We start from the raw sequence: 26,989 nt of genomic DNA on the forward strand, positions 1-26,989 counted from the left end.
CTGTTGGTACGCGAAAAACAGAACTTTTGCCCAGCAAGGCACCTAACTTTCAAATAAGTTAATAATAATGTTGTATGAATCCATTTGTTTTTTATATTATAACACTGTATTATGTCTGATGAAGACAGTTTCTTCAGTAATCACGTCAACATCTTCAGGTCAGGAATGCAATATCAACGCATAGCTTTACGCCGAAGGGATAGTTACGATCGATACTCACTCACATTTGCTGCGATGGCTAAAGTGGTATTTACGGTTGGAAAGTGTTACTTCCGTGAAAAACTGTCTTCCACGTGTGATAAAGCGGGTCGTTTTTTTCTCTATTGAAGTTTATTGGTATTTTGGCCTTTCTCGGATCAATATTGGAATGAAGCTCTTTTCCATTTGGGATCGAGTTCACTCAATTTCATTTCAACTCCATTGGTTTTATTTACTTTATCACTGATCATACATCACTAATATATATTATTTAAGTAAAAGACACTCACAGTACTAAATTATAGGTGGCGCATTACCACCTTCCTCAGAGTTAGGTAGGAGACTTATGATAATGGTAATGCGCCACCGAAAATTTAATACTGTGTTTTTTATCTTTTTTTGTGTCCTGTGATTCTGCCCAACCTGGGGTATTTTTATGTTATATACCTCGTCGAGGAACATTTCGAAGTATCTATTATTTAAGTGAAAAATGCGCTATCTTTGTATCCATAAATTTTTTCAATTTTTTTTTAAATTCAAACTTACAAAGTATTACGATTGTTTTCTGTATGTGATTAAACCAACGGGTAAAAGCCTTTGCGATCACCTAAATCTCTGACTTGGTTTTGTATCTATGATATTTTAAGATGTTTGATGAGCAATAAAAAATGCATGAATAAAAGTGCTAAAGTCAATCGCATGTTCGGGTGACGTCTCGGTTATGTTCTGCAAATGCAGGAACGGCTCTTTTTTCACGGAACTAATCTGCGACCGGTCGCGTTAACAAGCTCAGTGGCTTCCTCAGTGAGAGACTTCGAGGGATAGCGAGTGCATATACCGAACGTCCTCCACTATTATTGTCGCGGGATAAAAGGAACTATGTTCCTTCAACCATCACCCAAAGGACCAGGGAAACACAGTTTTTAAACGTTCAAAGAAATACATATCTTCTCATAGAGGCTGGATAGCTTTGAACGTAGCACATTTATATATATTCTCAACTAACATATATTCTCAACTTAACAATATCAAGAAAGCAATGAATAATAATGACTTTCATTAATCAGTACAATAGTGTGGGTAACTTCACCCATCAGTCAGTCTGCAAATCCTCCTGTCTGTCGTTTGGCCAACACGTGCGCGCACTTGGGGGGCGGGGGAGTGGTCGGGCAGCTGATGGCACCACACACTTTCACCATGAGTTCCACTCGCTGACTGTCTCACTGACTCAACTCACTTCGAGAATTACGACGACTCGTCGTAAGCACACACACACAAAAAACTGAACATCGTAATACAACTACGCCCTCCGGTGGCAGTTACAAGAACTAAATATACCTCTGTTTACGGAACAATTATTATTACAGTATTCTACCCATTAAGGTAGGTTTCCATGGAGTAATAAAGAAGTGATCTGGGAGCCTCCCTTTCCTTCCAGCGCTGCCTTCTTCAATTTACTGTAAGGCCTACTCCCTTTCAATCTATCTAAAAATCCTATTCTTTTCCTTCCCCTCCCTCGTTTCCCTAACATTCTACCCTCTAACACCATCTTCAACATTCCCTCCCCGCTAAGTATTCGCTCCATCCATACATTCTGTCGCCTCCGTACCTCATCTAAAGATGAATTAGAAGCTGGAATAAAAGTGGAAGGAATGATGTTCAAATCAGTGAGACTCACGGATGATCAGGCGTTGATTATCCAAACAGCGAGGGGACTTCAGGCTCAAGTGGATGCGTTATACGAGCGTTTCGAGGAGTATGGGATGAGGATTAATCTCAAGAAGACTAAGGTTATGCGGTTTTGTAAAGCATCACGAGCGAGGAATGCGAGACTTAAGATAAAAGTGGGTGGTGAAAAACTTGAGCAGATAGAGCAATGAGCAGTTCAACTATTTAAGCAGTACGTTAGAGGAAAACGGATACAGTAGAAGAAGATAGTAGCATTAGCAAAGGAGGCGTTTATGAACAGGAAGGAGCTTCTGAGAGGTTCGCTACGTAAGAATTTAAAGAAAAGGTTAGTGAAGAGTTTGATTTGGAGTGTAGCGCTTTACGGTGCGGAAACGTGGACAATGAGGAAAGACGACGAGAGAAGATTGGAGGCATTCGAGATGTGGATATGGAGAAGAATGGAGAGGGTGAAATGGACGGAGAGGATAAGGAACGACGAAGTCCTCCACTATATTTCATGAATATTTCCTGGGTTCTCGACTGCTATAGAGACCGAATACTGGCGAACTGAGGCCGATAGCCGCGTGGCCGCCAAGCGGTCTATACCCATGGCAGAATGGCGCTCACTCTAGGAAAAACCCCTTCGCAGGCCCTTATGCCCGCTGCGGACTCCACGCTTCTTTCCGAAGTGGTTGTTTGCCGTCTAGAAATACGGACGCCGCCGCTCCGGGAGATCGGCCGCGGTCGGCCGCCTCCTTTATTCATTTGCCTCCGAACACGAATTCTGAAGGTAGAGGGGCTGCGCGGAAAGATTTCGGGTTTTGCGTTTGCATGTAGGCCTATTCGCGATTCCAGCTTAGGGAGACACCACCTGGAGGAGAACGCTCGAAACAGAGGAACGATGGTTATGATGCGGCAGTGATATGAGGAATAGTGTATATGAGACCTTTACACTGTTTTATTGACTAGTTACGGGGTGATACCTACTTAATGGTTTCAACGGTTAATTATTTACGTTACTTGAGGTTAAATATTCTTTAATTCTACGACCCTATGGTAATACCTGCAGCATAAGTGGAATTGTTTCAAAGCGAGGCGACGGCTGTTATTCCCGCACGTAGGTAGGATCAGAAAGCTCTTGATTAGGACGATTTTAATTGAGATACGTTGGTTTCACATGTTACGGCAATTAATATAGTGTTATTTCAATTGAAAATCGTTCATGTGTCAGGTTGCGTAGAACAAAAGTAGAAAAATAGCTTATATCCAATGCATCAAAGTATCCGATATCCGTGATCGCGGTTTTCGAGATTTTCAATTTTACATATTCAATATTTACATTGCCATTATTATGAATGGGATGGTATTTGCCTTTGTTATTCTGATAAATGGTTTTTTTCTTCTGTGCGCGATGTGCTTTTGAATAATTTACCTAAAGTTGCTGAGTGTGGTAACTCAAGGTCGACGTTATGTATCAATAGCAAGGAGGATGAATGGACTCGTTCCTTCGATTCCATATCGTCACCTTCATGATAAAGTACTGTCCATGATACGCGTTCTACATATATCTCATTTTCAATGGAATACCGCACCAAGTAGGTACTAACCTGAATGTTTTCTACCTTCATGATCAACGAACACTAGTCGGTAGTATATCCTACTTATCCACCAAGGAGGATACAAAGGGTACAGTTTAATTCAAAAGTATTGCACCGAATTGAGCGGCGCCACTTTCGCCGCAGTTCGGATGTAGAAATTTTCGGGATTTTTGGTGAATAATTTTGGGATTTCTTTGGGAAGAAATGGAGTTTCTGTATTTTCTCGTACCAGTGGGAGGGAAATTAGAAAAAAAATTCACAACATCCGTGATATTTTTATGACTGCATCTTTATAGGAATATCTAGACGTGATATGTGAAATGTTTGATATCACATGAGTTATGCAACACATGCTGTATAATAAATCCTCCTCAAGAACTTCAATTTATTTTCTGTCGTTAATTTTCCGATCAACGAACATAAAATTCATGAAAGATCTACCGCGATATCACTGCAAATAATGCCACTGCGTGTTATAATTCAGCTAAAATTAATGGCACTGGAAAACTGGTTCATCCCGTGCAATGACTTAAGACAGTGGTCGGCAAACTTATTAGCCAAATATGAATATTGCAACAATTTTTTTTTTAATCGGGAGCCAAATCTGCTTGCTTATTAAACTTGTATTACACTAAATAAACCTAAATTTCATACGTAACAAATATTTATTGATGCGAAAAATCTGCTTGCATCTCTTTGGAAAATTTGAGTTAGTCAGGTTTGCGTGTTGTTGTTTTTAATTTTAGGCATGATTCCAAGTTCTAATCAATAAGACGACATCTCAGTTTACTCTTGATAATTTTCATGCTTGAAAAAGATTGTTCGCAAATATGAGTAGAAGCGAATAGGGAAAGAACAGCAAAAGCGAGCTTTTTCATCTGATCGAAAGTCAGGAATACTATTCCAAGCGTTGAAAATGATCATGTCTTCCTTGTCCAGGTCATTCAAAGCAGACCACTCGTGTTGTGAACTAAGAACACATTTTTTCCTTCTCTAATATTTCCAGGTCAACACAAAGACATTCGAATTTAGAGCACTATCATCATCATCACTTATCAACAATCCTAGGATTGGTTTGACGCAGCTCTCCACTCAGTTCTCCTATCAACTAATCTTTTCACACCTACGTATTTCTTCTCTTTCACATCCTTCTTAAATTGTTCCATATGTTTTGTCCGAGGTCTTCCTTTTCCTTTCTTGCCTTCCACTTGTCCCTCGACGATTGTCTTCATCATGTCTCAAGATGTGGCCTATAAGGTTGTTCCGCCTTCTTGTTAGGGTTTTCATGAGGCTTCTCTTCTCTCCTACTTTTCTGAGGACTTCCTCGTTACTAACTCGGTCGATCCATTTGATCTTCATCATTCTTCTGTAGCACCACATTTCGAAGTGCTCTATCCTTGCTTTCTCCGCTGCGGTCATTGCACATGCCTCACTTCCGTATAGGAGCGTACTCTAAATGTAGGTTCTTATAAATTTCTTCTTTACTTCCATATTTAAGTTTCCGGCTGTAAGCAGGTCTCTCTTTTGGTTGAATGCTCTCTCCGCCTGGGCTATTCTGCTGATAATTTCTTTCTTACTTCTCCGGTCACTAGCTATCTTGCTTAGAGCAGCATAGCTCCTTCTTTTTTAAACCCAACAATTGCATTTCAAAGCTGCCAATGTCTATTTCAAAAGGAGAAAATTTAACATCGGTTATCGCAGCATTAAGAGGATTTTTAACAGATGCTGAAGTTTCTCTGCTGCATTTAAATTCCTGAAACCTGCTGAGAAATGCCTCGCTCATATTTAAAATTATTGTTTTAAAATGCTGCTTATCAATAGAGGAATTATTTTCTCGACGAAGAGTCAGCAGGCAGGCAAAAATGTGTAGGAGGTGTAATAAAATCGCATAAAAATACCTGTTACGAGATTGAAAAATACAACAACTTTATAATAAGACAGGACAACGGCAGACACGGTAGGTAAGACAAAACTGTTCACACTGAAACTGTGATGCCACTGTCCGTGATGCCAATTTGTACCCCCACTACTTTAGAAAAAGTATGCACGCGCATGCTTGTGGTACCTTTGTGTCACACCGGAGTACGCCGAAAACACATGAACAATTTAAGCCGATAGCTTGAAAATGGTTCGTGTTTACGTTTACGAAAGCTAATAAAATTTAACTCGATGTTCGTTACGTATGTTTACAACAATATATCTTTTAGCTTAAACAAAAAATTAAGCGTGTTCTCGATTTATAGAAGACTTTTATTTTATCAAAATAAGATGTAATTTTTTTCTTACAAAGTTTTTTTTCAATGAAAATATTGTTGCATCTTCCGTGTATATTTGTGGCAGAGCCGCACTTAAGGAGACAAAGAGCCACTTGCGGCTCTGGAGCCGCACCTTGCCGACCACTAACCTAAGAGAACTCAGAATGAGACGTTACTGTATTTTAGACGGCTTAAAATATTCTTTTATGGATCGTCCAATTTACGAGACACAGTAAACTGGAGTTCTGAAGAAGAATGTATTATTTAGTATGAGCTGCACAGTTTATTAAAAATTTCACATGTCCCTTATACATTTCCCTATAATGATGAAGCAGTAAAAAATACTGTGGGAGATGGGAATGTTGTTCAAACTCCCCTCCAACTGGTTCTATTGAAAATACCGAAAATCCATTTTCTAATTGCAGCGAGAGTGGCGGCACTCAATTCGTTGCAATACCTCTCACCCCCCCCCCTACACATATACCTACCCACTCATTCTACCCATTTGAGGAATTACAACCTTCATCGAGAACTTTCTCCCTTCATTGTTCATATCTTTTATGAGATGGTGGCGAAAGAATTCAAGCAATATCAACGTGCAAGGGTAAAATACCATGGCTCCCATCACGTATGTCAGCAGATTATACCTTCCACGAGCAGAAAAGAAGATAAGAAGTACGAATAGAACAATAAGGAAAACAAACTTGAGTCAATAGTGAGAAAACAGGAAAACAGTAGAAGAACGATGCTATTCACTCAAGGGGAACAGAAGTGAAAGAAGTCGAGGAGCATTACAGTCTGAGAAGTCAAATCACCAGCAGGAGAAAGAACACAAAAGATAGAATCAGCACAAGCGAAAAGAGCATTCCATGCGAAGATAATGCCACTGCCAGTGGGGACCGGAAACTTAGAAAGAGAGGAAGCGCTTTATCAGGACATAAAACCAGATAACAGCCATCCATCTCTTAAGAAAAGAGAAAGAGGAATGGAAGAGAAATGTGACAGAGCGGAAAGCGTTGAAAGCTTTTGGAATGCGGTGCAAAGGAGGGGCGATGAAGATGGATGGAAAGAGAGAAATGACGAGGAAAGATGGAGAGACAAAAAGGGAAAGCCAAGTGCTCTCATAGAAATGTGTTCGATCATGTAAATAGAATATGGTTTGGCATCGTTTCAGGCTTGACGTGGTGGAAATGCGATATATCCATGAAAAAATATTAACATCACATGCTATTTCCAGTCGAATTTGGTAATATATTTTATAGATAAAATGGGTTGCAAGAGTGACGTATTGGTCACAATCCTCCATCATATATATTTCTTAAACATTTAAGTTCAATGGCAAAATTAGCAATTAACGAAAATACTCTTGACTCATTTGCAACGCGACGTCGTCACATAAACACCACTCGGGTATAGAACCCATCTCTCTTTGTCTAGCCCTCGCAGGGTTAACACCTTCTCCTTTGATAATAATCGTTTAACGCAATCGAAAAACTGGTTCCGGAGATATATATCCCACCAAATTTAATTATCATTTGGATTTCCTGCCTTCGGTTTTATTAACACAACCAACCATTTGGAGTAGATGATCCAATATAAGCCCAAGTCACTAAAGTCATACTGTTAACGCTGTTTCACCTTATAACCCCTTTTAATGACATGGTTTTGCACAATATTCTTCGGAATTATAGTAAAAAATTTGGGATATATTTCCACGTCATTAATTCGGAGGCCGCAACGTTCCCCAACTGGTTCCGGTTGTTTTCTCTGGAGGATCTTGTAAGACAGGACATTTTCACACACAATATATCTCTTACAACTGTCACTACGTCACAGAAAGTAGGAGAGAGAGGAGGCGTCACGTCGGTTAGTGACTTGGACGTTGTTATGTCTCGGGCCTACTGGCTACCACGCACCTATCCCCTCAACTCTTTCCTCCACCATTTAACGTAGATAGCATACAGATATAAATTAATAAACCTGCCTGACCAATCACATTGAAGAAGCAACCAGCATCTGTGGAGAAGGAGAGTAGATCGGTAGACTAGATTGGATTTTCTTCATCCCTTAAGACGATGGGCGAGTTGCACAGGAAGGACTTTATCCGGTGTAAAACCCGACAAATCTCCACAGTTATTGCTCACCGGGGAGAACCAGACATTAAATCGAAATGGAAAACTTGAGCCAACCAAAAAGTAACGCGAAGACATCCCAAAAGTTTTTCACTATAACGTCGAGTAATTTTTGATAAAGAATTACATGTTTCGGGTAACGTTTTCAGCGAGGCTCATGCAGCAAGTGACGTTGTAGGTTAGGTCACGCTCTGATAAAAAATAAGTGTTATAAGTAATTGTGTATATCTAGGAAAAACTTAAAATTTTTGATGCCGGGTCTAGTATTTTTCCCAATCAATACATCCAATGCAACATGGCTGTTGGTCCGAACATAAAAACCTTTTCATGAGGAGCTTCCTCTGGGCCACTGGCGTCGCAAGCCTCATAAGACGCTCCACGCATGCGCGATTCAAACCGACTCGCTGAAATCCATGTCACGAACGGCCTCCTAGGGTAAAATTATAAAAAGTGTGACGTCAGTGGCCTGTGTTGATGCTAGGACCAGCTGCCTGGATGGCCAAGTGGCCTGAGACTGCTACGTTATTAAAGAGACATATCTCTTTACATAATATGATCCAAGAGGAAAGGAGACCTAAGATGATACGAACAGTAGATGCGTTGCAAATGCAAAATATTGGTCCCAGCATCAAAACTTTTTTCATTTGAAGTCATGAAAGACTCGCTCTTGCCCACTCGCATAGAACTCCCTACGATGTAGCAGCCCGGGGAAAATTTCGATCCCATAAATGAGCTCCTCGGACGGAAACAAAAGCGATGTCGCGTAAGTGGTCCCGGTTGATGCGGAGGACAACTGCGTCAGTGGGGAAGGGTATAAAGTGGCACAAATGTCCACGTACTATATTATGGAAAAGGAATCCATAAAACAAGGAGAGTAAAGAACGGAGGATGGAGGAGGTTTGACAAAAAAGAGGCGTTCGATGAAGACATTTCTGAGAAAGCTTGGAGCGTGTGTCTGGAGAAAGCTTGGAGCGTCTAGGACTAATAGCTGAAATCAATCGAGTGCAGCGCAAGACGGCCAGATTTGTGATGAGTTGTTAGGACAAAAAGTGCAGCGTTTCAAGTATGATACACGGATTAGGATGGGAATGTTTACAGGAGCGTAGATCGAAGTATAGGCTTAACTTACTTAGGAAATTCGAAGACGATGTTTTCTCAGACGATGTGAATCATATCCTTCGTTTACCATAGTACTATAGCAGACGCGATCATGAGAATAAAATAAAAGAAATAGACTGCAAAACAGAGACATTTAAAATGTCATTCTTCCCACGCACTATTAAGGATAGCAACGTTGTCTCAATTGATAGGATTAATGGCGTCGCTCGCTAGGATCACTAATTGCATGTATTTTTTCATAGCTCTAACCTTGCATGTATTTCCTCTAGGAATTACTAACCATTAGCAATTTGTTTATGAATACTTAAGCATGTATATTTTGCTAGTGATCGTATTATTTGTATGACCGTGCGGTGTGCACGTGGCGGTCCTCTTGCATGCTGCATGTTGTTGTCACCCCCTGTCATACACCCTGGAGGTGGCTCTCTGGGTATTATGTAGATGTAGATGTGTGCAGGAGACAGCTTTGGGTGTAATAAATGGGGCAAGACTTCACGTAATCGACTTAAATTATGAAATTTTAACAAATTTGTAATCCATATATATTTAATTTACATATTATATTTATATCCATACGGCCTTTTACATCGGGGTTACTAACATGTTACCAATTTTACGTACACAAACAACCATGCCCTGGATAAGGGTAACTTACCTAGGCTAGACTCGAACCCGGGACCTCCAGTTTGGTATGTGAGGACTTTACCCCGCCGCCTCCGAGGCCGACTGACTCAATAAAATGCAAAAGAAGGCTGCGCGTTTCGTCAAAAACTCCTACGGGCGTACAAACAGTGTTACCCAGATGTTGAGCGAATTGGGCTGCGAGCCGCTGGAGACTCGGAGGCTGCGCGCTAGGCATAGATTGCTTGAACAATTGAGAATGGATATCTTTAAGAGCGACACGGAGGACATAATATTAGAGCCACACTATATTTCCAGGTCCGATAGAAGCGATAAATTAAGAGAGATGTTTTGCCGAACGGATAGATATGGGAATTCATTTTTCCCCCGAGCCATAAATGATTTTAATGAACGCTAGTCCCAACCTCGTTAGAGCACTTTTTTTTTGCTGTAAACGGCTGGTGTCCTAACACCCCCCTGCCACACGCCTTTTAGGCGGCTTGCGGGGTATTATGTAGATGTAGATGAATATTGTACAACCTAGATTTCAACGCGGTAGGCCATCATCGGGTATATTATATGTTACTGATTCAATTTACTAATTCCTCGAGATAAATCCAGAAAGAAAAACTTTCTATTAGGGATGGACGGATCCAGGATTTTTTTCGGATCCAAATGCATTTTCAAATTCCTGCTATTAAACGAAGTAATTATTCAAGTTTATTCTGGGTAGGTACGTACAATCGAAAGAATGCTTTTTAGATTTGCATTCAGATTTTAATATTTTTATAAATAAAAAATCATTTTTGTAGACTTTCAAGTTGTTTTTTTTCTAAACATATTTACATGCTCAGGACCTAAACCGTTACGCTTGGGTTTGGAAATGAAAATAGGAAAAATCTTCGGATAAACCACTGACCAGTGGCGTAGGACAAGAACCGCATGCGACGGCACATTTGAAGAGAGAATCGGAACTCTTTCCACCCTTATGGGCGTTGCATTCACTGAAGCTATTATTTAATATTTCGGATTCGGATCCTGTGTCTTCCGCGACTTTGGATCCGATGTATCCGATGAAGGGCAGTATCCGCGGATATTTGGATCCGAGGTATCCGATCCGATACTTTCTATATTCGTAGAGATGGTCTGGAGAACAAGCAGGCACTCTTAAATCATTGGTAATAAATGCTGGAAGGGTTTAACATTTTTGCTTCTAAATTTTAAATATGTTGCGTATATATTGAACGAATTCCTCTCTCGCCAGTAATTCACATCGGTGGATTATGGAGGGAGTTTGTGTTGCCATGACGGAGATTGATGGTGATGGGTAGACGGGTTAGGGCCAGACAACATCTCCGTGTCGTGTCAAATTGTTCAATAAGACACGGGATTCAATTTTCACACGCGACGAGACACTAGTATGCCTCCCTTGAACTCCTCGCTTCACATTTCCCACTGAAATATCTCCTGAACTGTTTTGCAGTTTAGACAACATTTTTCTCGAGGAATTGCAGCTGGTGCAAGCCAATGAAATGAGTGGAAAACGCGAAGTATGCGTACAAAGGGGAGATTTCAGAGAGGAATGGAGCGGAAATCCGCGTTCAAATGACCGCAAAGCTGTAAAGATATCAAGCTGTGTGCTTTTGTTCTCCACAGTGGAGGATCACAAAAATGTTTCGCAGTTTCAAAGCGTAAAAATCACCCAAGTTCACCAGCAAACAATTAAGTCATGTAGTCGAAGCATATCACTATGGACAATAAGGTACAGTATTTACAATTGAACAATTCCAGGAAATCAATTCTGCATCGAGTTAAGTTCATACTTGATCACTTAACAGCTGCTTTAAAAGCTTCATTTAAAAAGACGCCGAGAATATCAATTTATTAACTATGCCTGTCCCCATAGCTGGGCGGTATAGCTAATGTTATTGACTACGAGTTTATATTGCTGCAAAAAGAAGTTAAGAGATATTTATAAGAAAATTTATCCACTGCATCAGATGAATGATGATTTATTTTGTAATGACTCTCCTTTATTAAAATGCATCCACATGACGTCAAAAAAACCAAGACGACATTCACTCCGATCCACTCGATGTGTGTTTTCGTCCTTCACTCACTTGTTCACCAAAACCGTTTCCCCTCCCACTCCCCCACACCTAATTCCATATGCCCCCCCCTCCTACCTTGGCCTGGGTATATTTACCGAGAGAGTAATGGGTTTTTTCACCTTGAAAATGACACTTACGTGTTGAAACCTCGGTCGGTTGCTGAGTTGTGACATTAAAAGTGTGGAAATTACCATTGTGTTCTTTTTTTTATCATGGTCACTTTTTTCGGTTAATTTTAGCATTATACCTAGCGTATCTGTTTTTGTAACGTAATAAACTTATTGCAATTTGATGTACTAATCGCGGTAAAAAACTGATCTATACAAGAGAAAATTCGCTGTGCCATTCACTGCAGTGAGTACTGATCTATTCTTTTTATTGGGGAGAGGTTACAGGATGATAGGGAAATTTTCTTGGGGGCAGAGAGCTGACGTGTTCGCTTTGAAGTTGAAGTGACACGACAGGAGGGGTGGGAAGAGAGCAAAAAAAAGGTCGTTTCCGACGCATACATTTTCGTTGTAAAAGACCTTTTGTACCCTCACCACTCCTCGCTTCTTCTGTCATGTTTCCTCAAATTCAAACCGAACACGTCAACCCCATGTCCCTGAGAAAGTTGCGTTATAATCCTCGCCACTTTTGGTGGAGTTCTTTATTAAAAATGACATCATTTCTTGAAACCTAGCATAATAAAAAAAACTGTGAATAATAAAATTCTGTGGACCATAGAAACGTTTTTCTGTCATTATGTTGCCTGCTATCCCGTTCCATCAAATATCGTCATCTGTTCCCAACTTCAAAACTGACGATCGGTAAATGATGGCCAAAGCGTCTCATGGAGCCAGGATATAGTTGCACATTTTAAATAGAAATCCTACACTTAAGAACGCAACAAAAGGCGAAAAATTAGACCATTTGGAAATTCTTGGAATACATAAACAAAAAATTCGGGCACACGCCTATGATAAATTTCCACTCTACCTTGTCGTTGTTCACAATGCGATTTCAAGCGCTGAAACCCGCATTAGCCAACATGCTGCGCCCATTGGGACATCATACCAAGCACGCTTCCCAATTTCCCCATGCATCTACATAATACCCTGCGAGCCACCTCTAGCGTGTTTGGCAGGGGGTGACAAATCACCAACATGTAGTATGCAAGAGGACCGCCACATGCACACCACACGGTCATAGAAATATTATGCACACTAGCAAAATATACATGCTTGCTCATAAAAAAATTGCTAATGGTTAGTAATTCCTAGAGCAAATACATGCAAGGTTAGAACTATGAAAAAAACATGCAATGAGAGATCCTAGCGAGCGACGCCATTAATTCTATCAAATGAGACAACGTTGCTATCCTTAATACTACGAGGGAAGAATGACATTTTAAATCTCTCTGTTTTGCAGTATATTTCTTTTATTTTATTCTCATGATCGCGTATACTATAGTACGATGGTAAACGCACGATATGATTCACGTCGTATGAGAAAATATCTTCTTCGAATTTCCTAAGTAAGTTAAGCCGGTAACATTTTACAAGAGGTACAATCCGAATTTTGCCATTATCCAATAGATAACACGGGCACATGTACGGGCTGGTCAACCAGAAAAAAATATCCCTCGAGATGGTCCAGTTGGTAGGATGGGGGGTAGAAGTGGGTAAAATACTATAGGAAAGTGAAGGTTTGAAGGCGAAATCCGGATTTTACCTCTTGTAAAGTAATACCGTTAAGCCTATACTTCGATCTACGCTCCTGTAAAGATTCCCATCCTAACTCGTGTAACATACTTGAAACGCTGCACTTGTTGTAGTAACAACTCATCACAAATCTGGCCGCCCTGCGCTGTACTCGATTGATTTCAGCTAATAGTCCCACCTCGTAAGGGTCCCACACGCTATATTCCAAGTGAGGCCTCACTAGAGTCAGGTAGCTTGTTTCTTTCACCTTTCTGGGCATTTACCGTTAACCCATAATAAGAGCCCGCACCATATCTTTCCAGCCTTCTCCACTGTCACCCAAATATTCCTCAGGATCCAAAGTTTTTTTTAATTCTACTACGCCACCAACCCTTCATGCACAACCACGCCACCCCCTGCACTTAGAATAACAATTGAAGAATAAATGCGGGGTCAATACCCAGGAGAAAATGAACTTGTGGAGGACTCCGTCCTGACGACCAATAACACCGCTCAATATAACAGTGCAGACGAATGTTTTACCCCCAATCTGGGACCCCTCTCCCTTCCAAAAGCACTAAAAATTGCTTTTTTTTCCCAAAACCCTCAATATTCCTACTCTCCAGACCCAAACCCCTACCCGTTTCCGTTACGCCATAAAAAATGCTCTTGTAGGAATCAGTGGCGAGGAGGCTTCCAAGTTGCCAACCGAATCAAGCCATAGGATTATAGCCTAGTGTGGATGGAGTAAATTGGGATTAAGATTCGGATATTGAAAGGAAAATTTCGCAACCTCGTGTTTGGACGCGAAGAGCTAAAGAGTAGAAAGTCTGATTCACTCACAATATTCCTCACTCAATTCAGCATTTTTTTAGATTAAATTCTTGCGTAAAAAATGCATTCTTATAATACCATCTAGGTTTTTAGAAAAGGGTACATTTTGAGGGTTTTTCATTGAAGCACCATCCTTGATCACTCGAAATTTAGGTCTTTTTCTGTAACTCCTACGCGATTTAAATTAAATAGAAATGTTCAAATTGACATAGAAATGTTCAAATAATAAGAACTCAAATTTAATTACAAATAACTTGAATCCGGGCAATAGTTCACCAAAGTCTGTGCTTCGCTCGATCGCCCTATAAAGATATGGGTATCGTTACGCAATAACTGCGAAATAATTATTGGTATCCATTATTTAAGTTAATATTTAATATATTACAACGTAAAAATTAACAAGAAAAATGTTATGTCATTAATTATGTTATGTCATTAATTGTCCCTATTACTTATTTAGCTATTGATATCCAAACTCTTAATTTCAAAGCCAGAGTGGTAATTAGGTAATTTAATACGCGGATAATTCACCTAAATTTATTGCTATAAAAGTCTCCAAGATTTTATCTCCTCTATTGGGCCCAAAAATATGCCACGGTGTCAAAAAGAAAAAAACTAATGCATCGCTCTGGCATTCCGAAGCACGACTGGAGACGAGTACTAAAATTCTCCTGAAATGTTGTTTGCCTCGTAAAGACATGGTACGATGGCGTAAACCAAAAAAGATTCGCTTTTATTAGAGTTGCGACGAATTCCTTCTCATCAAAAACACAGTGCAAGTATCCTGTAGTAATGTCTCAATGATTTCGTTTACGAAGATCACGCATTTCAACCGCAACGTACGTATCTAAGAATTGGTTTTTGGAGGACTTCAAGATACCGTGGGTGCAGTCTAAGGTTTTATGACTTTTTTGAAAAACCTAGTGGAACGAAAATTCAATATAAGAAAAATCATTTCCATTGACCGAGATAATGAATTTCCGCGGTTACACTTACGGGGGTCTCCGTGAAGGTACGCCGCTATTTTGCGGCTATTTACGAGATTGAAATTCCGTGTTTCTTCATGGGCAATTTTCAACTTAATTTTGAACAAATTACTTCTTTATTAATGTGGACTATAACTACCACGGCGAGAATCTAGAGATGAAAGGAGCTTGAAATAAATGATGAACGGGTAGACTCCATCTCGGTTAAATTCATGATCGATTTCCATATTTATATGTATTCTCTGGTGACTCACTGGTAACAATGGCTCTCCTTTGGTATTATGTATGCGTCCTTGAATTTAAAATCATGGCTAGGTCCATTATAAGCATCTTTTGCACTGTTTTTTTTTTCGGATGAAACTCTTTGTTATTGGTCACCTTTCTGTCTTTTTACGCTCGGGATCTGCACCCAAATTTGCGGAGATAATTTTGACAAAATAGAACTAATGAAATCTTTGCTATAATATCAAGTATGATGCCATTTATTATCTAATTTACCGTTTTACCTGCCAAATCAAGCAAAAAATCATGACTACAGACGCCGCGTAAAACGCAGCATCAAACCTCCTTCAGCGAGGCAGGATATGAATTAGGTAGTAAATTATGATATGCATTTCGGTATAAGTGATTGAACGAACTACGGCCGTTAAACAGAAAAAAAATTACTTCCCCAGGGCCGTATTCTTTGGTGGGCAAAGGTGGGGGGTGAGAAGCTACAGTGCTAAAGGGGAGTAATACATGGAAACAAGATGAAACACTAAGAGATTAAACAAACGCGCAGCTCACTCACGCACCTCTCGGATTTGCTCCAAGGAACAAACGTCCGCGTGGGAGACAGGCACTCACTCACACATGTTTGTGAAGCTCTCGTTTACGACAGTGACCCATTCACACGCAAGAAAAGACAAAATTATAAAATTAAGGACAAACTCGCTCTCACTCACACACCTCGCGGATTTGCTCCAAGGAACAAATGCCCGCGTAGGACACAAGCACACACCCACACAGGTTTGTGAAGCTCTACTGTCGTAAGCGAGATACTAAGCGTTAATTACTCCCCTTGTTAGCATTGTAACCTCTCACCCCCCACTCTGCCCACCAAAGAGTACGGCCCTGGGGAATTAATTTTCTTTCAACTGCATTTCGGTGTATGCGTCCGTGAAGATATTACCTCCAGGTAGCGCGCAGACGCCATCGCCTTCCATCCGCTAATTTCCGCCCTTCCGAAAGGTTGCACTCTTCAATGCCTATTGGATAAACATTTCCTTTCGCCCTGACAAATCGACCGACCCCTACGGCCTGATTGCGCGCCCACCGAGTTCCCCTGCCTTGCAAATAAAATTTTATCCTTTGGGTGTACACTAGGGCGGATCGGAAAAATCGATTTTTTTCAAATCCATCTGGCACGATGAAAAAAAGTTGTGGGACCTATCAAAAATAAGGCCTGAAAATTTTGAGACCTCTAGGTGAACCCCTGACCCTCGCTCAAATGCATTTTAGGGGGGAGGGTCGAAATTCGAAAAATATAGTATTTTATGGTCATTCCCTATAGATTTTGCCGAGTTACTGCCCTTTATAGCCACTCGAGAGGACTTTTCATAGACCGTAGGCTCTTTTCCTGCGTTCTCGGATCTAAAAATATTTCATCACTTCTCTAAAAGTTGGTAACATCGATTTGTTTAACGCCGACGAGGCGCCCAATAAGAGACAAGTCGTCTCACTACCCTTCCTTTTTTACCTTCTACCATCTTCCGATTTATATTATCAAAGATAAACGACCTCCTAGCAGCATGCGCGGGATGAATTTTGCTGTACTGGGGGCGTGGGAGGGGGAGAAGAGAGCGTGGAGGGGAAGGGATCGGCCTGCGGCTCTTGTATCCGCGACGCTGCGTGGGCGTTGGAATATTTTCTGCGCGGACGCGGACTCAAATTAGGCATTTTTGTGGCTAAACGGTGGCAGATACGTCAAAATGCATGAAATTTTTGACCTAAAGGACAGTAACTCGGCAAAATCTATAGGAAATGACCATAAAATACTAAATTTTTCGAATTTCGACCCTCTCCCCCTAAAATGCATTTGAGCGAGGGTCAGGGGTTCACCTAGAGGTCTCAAATTTTTCAGGCCTTATTTTTGATCGGTACCACAACTTTTTTTAGTTGGGCCAGATGAATTTGAAAAAAATCGATTTTTCCGATCCGCCCTAGTGTAAAACACAATTTAGGAGCGGTTGGGAAGGAAAAAGACCCTGATACATTTCTCTCGCTTACATTTTCTCATATATATTTTAAATCTTTCCATCCAACTGCGTCTAGATTCTGGAACTCTCTTCCTCCAAATATAAAGACATCACAATCACTTCAGTTGTTTAAAAGTAGGCTGTACTCCTATTTGAAGTCTGGGGCTTAATTCAGTGTCCTCAACTCATTAGAGTTATCATCTTAAAGTTGTGATGTTATCAAAACACTCTACATAAATGTGTATATGTATGTGTGCGTTCATCACTGTCTAAGTTAAAACTTATATTTTTGTGTTAGGTATTAATATTGAATATTTTAAATTTTTGTATAAACATCTACTACTTGTTAGCCTAGCAATAATCTCCATAATGCCTTATTTTTGTCAAAATGCCTTTTATTAAGAGTAGAACATTTCCGTATTTTCTATTTTTTGCTCACATAGGTTTTACCTAGAGCATAATAAAAATATTCAATATTCAATTCAATATATCACGCATACCGCATGCCTACTTCGTTCGATCCAATCTTCCTCTTCGATGGTGGAAATTCGCCCGCATTTTGCGTTGCTTTTGTTCACGGATTGCGAATCGGACTCTCTCCTCCTCTCATCCATTAAGTTGCATGGAACTTTCTCCGCGAATCGGTCTGCGGTCGACGGAAATACTCGCTCCATATCATCCCACCTGCCTCTAGAATTTGGTTCAAGTGGTTTCCCTATTAGTCATATCATATTTTTTTACTTCGCCGCCGTTTTAAATGCTAAAAAGAAAATACTATACGTTAACGAAGTTACCATGCGTAATGAATTGGAAATATTTCTCAAATTATTTTTTTTTTTGAGGATGCATCACACTCGTATTTTCTCTTTTGCGGTGACGAATTCTAAAAAAATTGCCTTTTCTCTGAATATATCAGAGAGTGTGGAGTAGAACCGTAGACCCTTGTTAAAATGTTTCTATGTATCAAAAGTAAAGATGTCTTCTCCTGAGAGTAAATTCTTCCTCAGAAGACAAGTTATTCTGAAATTCTAACATATTTGTAAATGGCAAGTTACTGATATTTTTTCACAATTACTTGAACTGCACGACGGGTAACCAGAGAATAGTGCAAAATTTATGAAAACAGGTCGTGCCATAAAAATACCCATGGGGAAAATTTTTATTTATCAGTTGAAAATCATGTATTAAAATATCAATTTTCAAATTGAAAAAACTCTTAGCATCAGTTCTTAACATTTGACTACGCAACGTGAATATTCTCTTCATTTTCTTTAAAGTGCATAGTATTTTAACAACGGATCCAATAAACTTGCCGTTATACCGATTATTCGAGGTAGTGACAGAAACCTAATCTCTCGATTCTAATCAGATTTAACGAGGTGGTCGACAAAAGTCAATCTACATTAAAATTTTATCCTTCACTTCGCGAAGGTCAACATCGAACGCCTTTATCGATATAAAATCGTTCCCGTCGCCATATGATAATTAGATAGATAGATATTTTAAAAAATATTAACTTCACAAGGGAAAATGAATTTTGTTTTCATCATAATCTTTCATCGATCAACAATTCTGATATTTTTGGACGTAGCCATCGTGCCATTTTAATTATAAGCAATCCTTTGATATAAAGAAGTCGTTCGTCTCCTTGACCATTTTTTTCCTCTGAGGTCGTCTTTGTCCATCCTTTTCCATCTACCAATTAGTATTATTTCTGATTATCTTCTTCATTTCATCCTATCCTTGGATAAAGCCGATGAAGTAAACATCTCACTTTCGATCAACCGGTCGTATTTGTTACCAAAAGTATCACGCGTTTAAAACTTAGCCACATATCGCGATATCACCGCAACCAGGGTACATAGATTCATAATAAGTCATTGTAAGCTTGTCTTTGTTCATGAAACATGAATTCTCTCTTTTAGAGTAAATGGTGAGCTTTCATTTTTATTTTTCAGTCCGGAAAATGTTAACTATGATCTACTTAAATAATGTTGATGTTAATGTTGTAGTAACCCCACTCGGCAGGTCGTATTTTGTATATTTTTATAACTTAATGCAATATTAACATTTACACCTTCATACGGTAGAAATTATCAAGCATTTTCAAAGAGTCCTTTCCAATAATTTAATCCATATCAAATATAAAAGTTATACTTTTGAGAAAATATATTGTTATATTTTTCATTTATAAAATACTATTACATGTTGGTTATAATCCTCTCTATGCATCCTGAGAATATTCCGCATGATAGTTAACGTCTTATTCAAAACACAAATCGTGAGAGAACCAAATCAGTGGAAGTGTTATATCGTCTTCAATTATTCTGTCTTTATTATTTTCGCTTTTCCCAGAGAAGAGAACTAAGGAAATGAGGGAACTAAGAGCTTAGGTCATTTACGCCTTGAGGGAAGGGTATAGAAGGAAGGGTGGAGAGAAACCCGGCGTCGAGATTAGCCTGCACTCAACGAAAGGCGCCAAGGGGACCACGGCTTAACGTCCCATCCAACGGTTGGAGTGTTGCGTTTGAAATGTCCTGCACACAACATTCAAGCAGAGATCGGGCAGTCTCTGAAAATTCTCTACCACCGCCGGGATTTGAACCCGAGCCCATCGGGTGGGAAGCCAATACTCTAGCCACCACGCCAACCTTATCACACTTTTTTCGAGATAATGCGCCACAATAGATGTGGTAACACCCTCTACCATGAAATTTTTCATAAATTCTTCTTACATTTCATATAATTTATGATTTATGTGTTAAATCAAGCATCAAACATTTGATTCCAATGTTAGAAAACTATCATTAGTGTTCTAGTGTCGCCTAAGTCAGTTCGGTAAAAAGTCCATTACCCGAAAGTTGAAAATCAAATGAATTATAATCAAATATCAACTTAAAAGTACCCAAAATTTGGCTGTAAAGTCGGTAAGCACGGAAAGCGTTGCCGCAGCGTCGTATATATCTACAAAAAGAAAAATTTTTCTTTCATGATCCGCAGCTTGAAATATCCGAATCTTAATTCCAATTCACTCCATCAACACTAGGCTATAATCCTACGGCTTTGATTCGATTGGAAACTACGATGCCATCTCGGAACTTAGCCAGCCGATTGGTGGGATGTACGAGTATAATACCATTGGAGGAAGAGCGGGTACAGCCTCACCGCTGAATCCTCCGATAGTTTATGCGGAAGTTGTGCTCCTCAGAAAATCTGCTTTGATAGGGAATTGCACGAAATCGGCTTCCGAAAATCACGCTGAACCTCCCGTCAATTTCCATGTGCACGCATCATGTCTCCTCGAATTTCGCTAAGCGAGCAAATATCTACCTTCACTTCATACATTATTTCACGCAATCGTTAAGTCAACTCGGCTATGAATATTCGTCTACATTTTCTGCGTTAATTGAATTATTAAACATTATACCGACGTGGAATTACAATAAAGTTGTATAATGATGTCTTCAGGTAACAACTTGTGTTATACGGTATTTTATGGCAGTTAATGCTACGAATTCACATGGATAAATTATAGTATAATCATGCGAAAGATCCACAGAGAAAAAAATCATCCGCTTTGACCGGGATACGAACCTGGATCCTCCGATTTCCGGTCGAGTGCTTTAGCCAGTTAAGACTATATATTAGATTATAATCAACATTTTTTCTCTGTGGATCTTTCGCACGATTGTGCATTGCGGTTGACTCCCGTAAAAGTTATCACCGCGGCTAGTCCCGGTATACTTTAAACTACAGTATAATTTCTTAAATCAAGACTTAATCTCATCATTGACTGAACATGAAGAGGAACTGAATGTCAATATCACGCCCGAGCCAAGACGTTGATTTACGGAGGTTCTTCAGTCCAAAATTTGCCCTTAACCTGATCCAATGCTGGACATAAATTATGTGAAGGGCAATAATTGTAGACCTTTGACGCTACAGAGCTTTTCTGATGGAACTTAATACCTCTCAAGATAACGGGTTTAAAAATATATCCGTGAGACAAACAACGGGCTTGAAAAGCATTGGATTGGACGGGTGCAAAAACGCCTCGGAGGAAAACCTCGATAATGATTAGTACGTATTTTTCATTTTCTACCAAAAAGCCGGGATCTGTTAACCAGCTCTGCAAGTACATATATACTTGCTTAACAGAATTTCCTCCGGTATCAGTTGAACCGTATAAAAAAAAACATTCCAATACAATTAATAGGCAGGTTGCAGGCCGAAAAAAATTTGAAGAGCATTAATTATCGGAGGGAGGAATTTAAGAACGAACACTAAACACCGGTGAAGGAGGGTAGTGTCGCATTTGGAGGGAATATGGCATGAGACTCTCCTGACCGTTTACCAAAGTAGTAAGAAGTAGATAGCATCAAATAATGTCGATTAAAGTATTGGATGACATCATCGTCGAGTATTTGATCACAGTACCAAAAACTTGCATGTTTTCTTTATATTCCACAGTAACCAATTTGACACAAATATAATGTGTACATGAGTTCCATTGTAACTCTCACATCGCCAATTACCTCAAGTTAAAACCCAAATTTTGCCAACTGGAACACAACCATTGCATATTTCGAGTCCTTGAGTTGAACTTGATCGATATTACTTTAAACTAAATCCATTTCAATATCAAAATTGATAAGGATCTACATACGAAACTTATTTTGCGAGGAAAGTTGTATAAAAAGTCATAAGGATTTACATATTTTATCGCGTTCTTAAATTATTCATGCTGACTGTTTCGGGTGGTTTGTTATGAAACTGAAAATAACTCACATTCCTCTGGAAAGTAATTGGACGAAAACGCGTCGGTAGACGCATATAAGTTTTTTTATATTCAAACTTGAATAGGATTACATCGAAATATCGAAACAGTGAAATATCGACGAGGAAGTGTTGTTTATCTTTCACTCCGTGTATCCTCTTCTGACAAAAAGATGGCACACAATCCCAAAGAACACAATTTCCCCTTTCGACTCGGTTCGGCAAACATTGAATTTAACGAGATAGCGTGAAGTTGGGGAGGCTGGCTGTGTTATTTGCGAGCATAAACGAAGAAAGTATTCTCCTAACACATGTATATAAGGGAGAGAGGGGGTGAGATTTCCTCAGCTGGGGGTTCAGAGGGCGTTTCCATCGGTGTTTTTATTTCGGAGGCACGTCGGGTGGTGGCGAGGCGATAGAAAGGCGAGGAGGTGTGCCGAGGAAACGAGGCCATTCCCTCGGCGCAGCGTGGGAATTGAGGGCCTGGCCTCCAGATGACGCGAAGGGAGTAGAAAACTGCTTCCACGCCAGCAAAGAAAGCATACCCGTATATCTACCGCGAATTTTAAGTCTAAGCAAACCTCTTTATTTTCCTTGGCGGCGTTTCATAGTTCAGATCGAGAGAAACTCAGTCTATGAGGAATGAACTACGTTACTTAAAGCAAAGATCAACAAATCCTCCCATTCCTGAGGGCGGTGTGTTCTCATGAACATGCAATCGCAGGCCGCGTTCGTTAATTGGTAAGGTCATCCCGTGGTCACTCCTCCCCTTCGACCATAAGCAGGGATGCCGACTTACAAAAAATATTGGGGGGTCCCAAACCGGGGATCCTGCCCCGGGAAATTTTATAAGTACTTAGTGAGTTTTAATTTTTTAAAAGCATTTTAGAAGAGTCATATGATCAGCATTAGAACCCTGGTAACTCGAATCTCGACACCTGGACACTCCGGGGAAAATCGACAAGCCTGACACATTTTTTCCTCACACCCATTAGAAATTTTTTAGTGGGCTCGGATGCCCTCAGGCCCCATGGAGTCGGCGCCACTGTCCATGAATTGCTAATTAATTTGAAGTCATTAAACAATTGTAATGAGAGCATATTCTGAAAGTTGCAACCATGGAAGTTCAACAGGATAGGGGAAAATTTTCCGCAAGCATTTGCGACACCTACTCTTGTAGTTGTTGTTAAATATAATATTTGTAGCTATAAAAATGCATAATTTAGCCATGAATTTCCAATTTACGCAATATTGCCTTTCCTTATGATAACTAAATGTCTCTTTCTAATGATTTATATTTACGGTCGAAGTGTTATTAGAAAAACAAGTGAAGGTGACATCCGCGTCCTCTCAAGGGAACTGTGTTGTTGTTTCGGAGTTCTGTAATGAAATCGAAGAATTTCGGCATTTTCCAGCGTGTATCGCATTGTAATAGATTGTTTTTATGCTTGTCACATTGTTTTTATGCTTGTATGTGCTTGCACCAAACATCCAAACTCAGTGGTTTGAAGTTACTATGCATTAGAATTACTTTCTAAATCATTTTAATTAAGTTAAATCTTTTTTAATTAATACCTTTATTTTTCACTTATCTATACCAAATTGTGTTGATAGTGAAGCTACTTTATGCATTTTTGTGTTGGTGTCATGCGAATCTCTCTTTAATTTTAATCTGGTATTGAAATACTCTTTGCAACAGTCTAAGATAATTTTCTACTAAGAAATTACTAGCTGTATTTCTAGTTCCTTAAAAAGTATTAAATCATCGCATTATCCATGCTGCCGTTCAGAGGCGTAACTAGGACTATGCTTTGGGGGGAGGGGATAGCCTGGGGTGGCGATTCCCCACCTCCGAAGGGGAAATTTTTTAAAAATAGCATGCCTGAAAATATATTTCACATAAATTTCACACTAAAAAATTAACTTTAAGCAGATGCATTTATTAAATGTCAAAACTAGACAATATTTTTTTTATTTCTCTGAGACTTTGGGGCTTTTATCTATCCCCCTCACCCCCCCCCCCCCATAGTTATTCCACTGCTTCCATTTTTGTCTTACAGAACTGATTTTTGTGGATATCGTCTAAAAATTGTCTCACAGTGCTATACTCATTGTCAGTTATGGCGAATTCAGTCAGCCAATTTTGTTTATTCATTCAGCTTATTTTGCTGAAGCTGTTTGTTCAGTTTATTTTGCTCATTAAGTCCTAGCATTTCTCTTAAATTTCTTGTGTTTTTCATAGGAAGGTGTAATTTTCCTTTAATTTCTGAAATATTTCAAGTGATGTGCTCTGATTGTGTTTCTTTCTATTCTTTCTTTATCCAGGAGTTCATGAATCATTCTTCATAACTTCATCATGAAAAAATATGTAGCACAGAACTATTCGGCTAAGTTTTGTTATTCTCATAAATAATGTACTAGTTGACAATAAATATTATTTTTGTCTTTTTATATTTGATTTTAATTTATGTGCAATAACCTAAGATAACCAATAACCTACTGCCCTGAGGCCTTGATGGCTCTTTCCTCCAAATAAAAATGCTATGAAAATGCCATTCGCTCCTGAGAATCAGTTATTTTGTGCGTACGAGTTTGCGGGCATTTTGAGCTGAAGCAAATAGACTTGAAATAATGGAGTGGGAAGCGAGGTCGTGTTCAAGTGATTTGAATTTGGCGGCAAATGTTGAACTGCTGATGCTACTGCCATCTGAACTTATAGTAGGAAAACTCTTAACTGTCAAAGACGTTTTGCGCGGAGTTGGAAGCCTATGGTTGCAACAGTTGAATTTCTTCAAGACTTCAGCTTCTTGGCCCTTTATAGAATCAGATATAGCGGAACATGAACGATGGAGACCAAGAAGGTCTGCGCACAGCCATTGGCATCGCATCTCCCGTCCAATCACCGCAGGCGTTATAAATGTAGAATTCCCTCTCTCCTACTCTACTGCTACCAAACATGACCAGCCGCTGAATTTATAAATATCACGAACTGACTGAGTCCATGACTGACTTAAACTTCGGTGAAGTTATCATTATCATTAGCACCTGCTAATATATGGCTGAATAAGACTATTGAGATATGTATTCTTATCTATATTTTCCCAGTTGCACCTAAATCATGATTATCTATTTGCCATCTTGCCAGAGAAATACCACTCCATTCACTTGCCTATTGGCTAATGAAAAAAGCTGTTTTATGTTACTTGAGGAATAGAATATCCGACCAAAGTGAATTTTTCTAATTTCATAATTTCTGTTTACTAATAATTTGGAATGGACTTTTTACCAACCTGACTAAGGCTCCACTAGAACAAAAATGGTGGTTTTTTAGCATTGGAAACAAATGCTTGATGCTTGATTTAACAAGAAAATAATAACTTATATGAAATTTAAAATGAATTTATGAAAACTTTCATAGTAAAGCCTCTATTGTGACGTATCTGATCATACGCATAGCTCATTTTCTGAGGATCTCAACATCCGCATGAACTATCGAAGGATTCAGCGGTGAGGCTGTACCCGCTCTTCCTGCAATGGTATTATACTCGTATATCCCACCAATCGACTGGCTAAGTTCAGAGATGGCATCCTAGTTTCCAATCGAATCAAAGCCTTATGATTATAGCCTATTGTGGATGGAGCAAATTGGAATTAAGATTCGGATATTTCAAGCTGCGGATATTGAAAGAAAAATTTTCCTTTTTGCGAATATTTACGACGCTACGGTAAGGCTTCCCGCGCTGAATTCTGCGGTCACGACCAGTTAGCCAAATTTTGGGCACTTTTAAGTTGATATTTGATTATCATTCCTTTGATTTTCAACTATTGGGTGATGGACTTTTTCCTAGCATTGAAATCAAATGTTTGATGCATGATTTAACACATAAATAAAAAACTATAAGAAATTTAAAATGAATTTATGACAAATTACATGGTAGAGGGTCTTACCACATCTATTGTGATGCATGGTCTCGAAAAAAGGGTGATCTGTTTGGTGTGGTGGCTAGAGTGTTGGCTTCCCACCCGGTGGGTTCGGGCTTCAATCTCAGCAAAAGTAGAGAATTTTCAGAGACTGTCCGATCCCTGCTTGAGTGTTGTGTGGTGGACATTTCAAGCGTAACATTCCGTCCGTCGGATGGGACGTTAAGCCGTGGTCTCCTTGGCGCCTTTCGTTGAGAGCAGGCTAATCTCGACACCGGGTTTCTCTCCACCCTCCCTTCCATACCCTTCTCTCATGGCGCAAATGACCTCAGCTCTTAGTTGACCTCAGTCCTCCAAATACTCGAAATAAGTCAGTTTAACTGGGAAAAGCGAAAATAAAAAAGACAGGAAAATTGAAAGGATACAACACTTCCACTGATTTGGTTCTTTTCACGATTTTCATTTTTAAAAAGACTTTAACTATCATTCGGAATATTCTCAGGATGCATAGAGAGGATTATATCCAACATTTAGCACTATTTTATAAATGAAAAATTTAACAATATATTTTCTCAAAAGTAAAACTTTTATATTTGATATACAGTAAAATTTTGGGAAAGACCTCTTTGAAAATGCTTGATAATTTCAATCGTATGAAATCGTAAATGTTAAGAGTGCATGAAGTTATAAAAATATACAAAATACGACCTGCCGAGTACAACACCATTAACAGCAACATTATTTAAGTAGATCATTGTTAACATTTTCCGGACTGAAAAATAAAAAATGAAAGCTCACCATTTACTCTAAAATAGAGAATTCATGTTTCATGAACAAAGACAAGCTGACAA

This window comes from Ischnura elegans, chromosome 7 (genome assembly GCF_921293095.1).
Source record: "Ischnura elegans chromosome 7, ioIscEleg1.1, whole genome shotgun sequence".
NCBI lineage: Eukaryota > Metazoa > Arthropoda > Insecta > Odonata > Coenagrionidae > Ischnura > Ischnura elegans.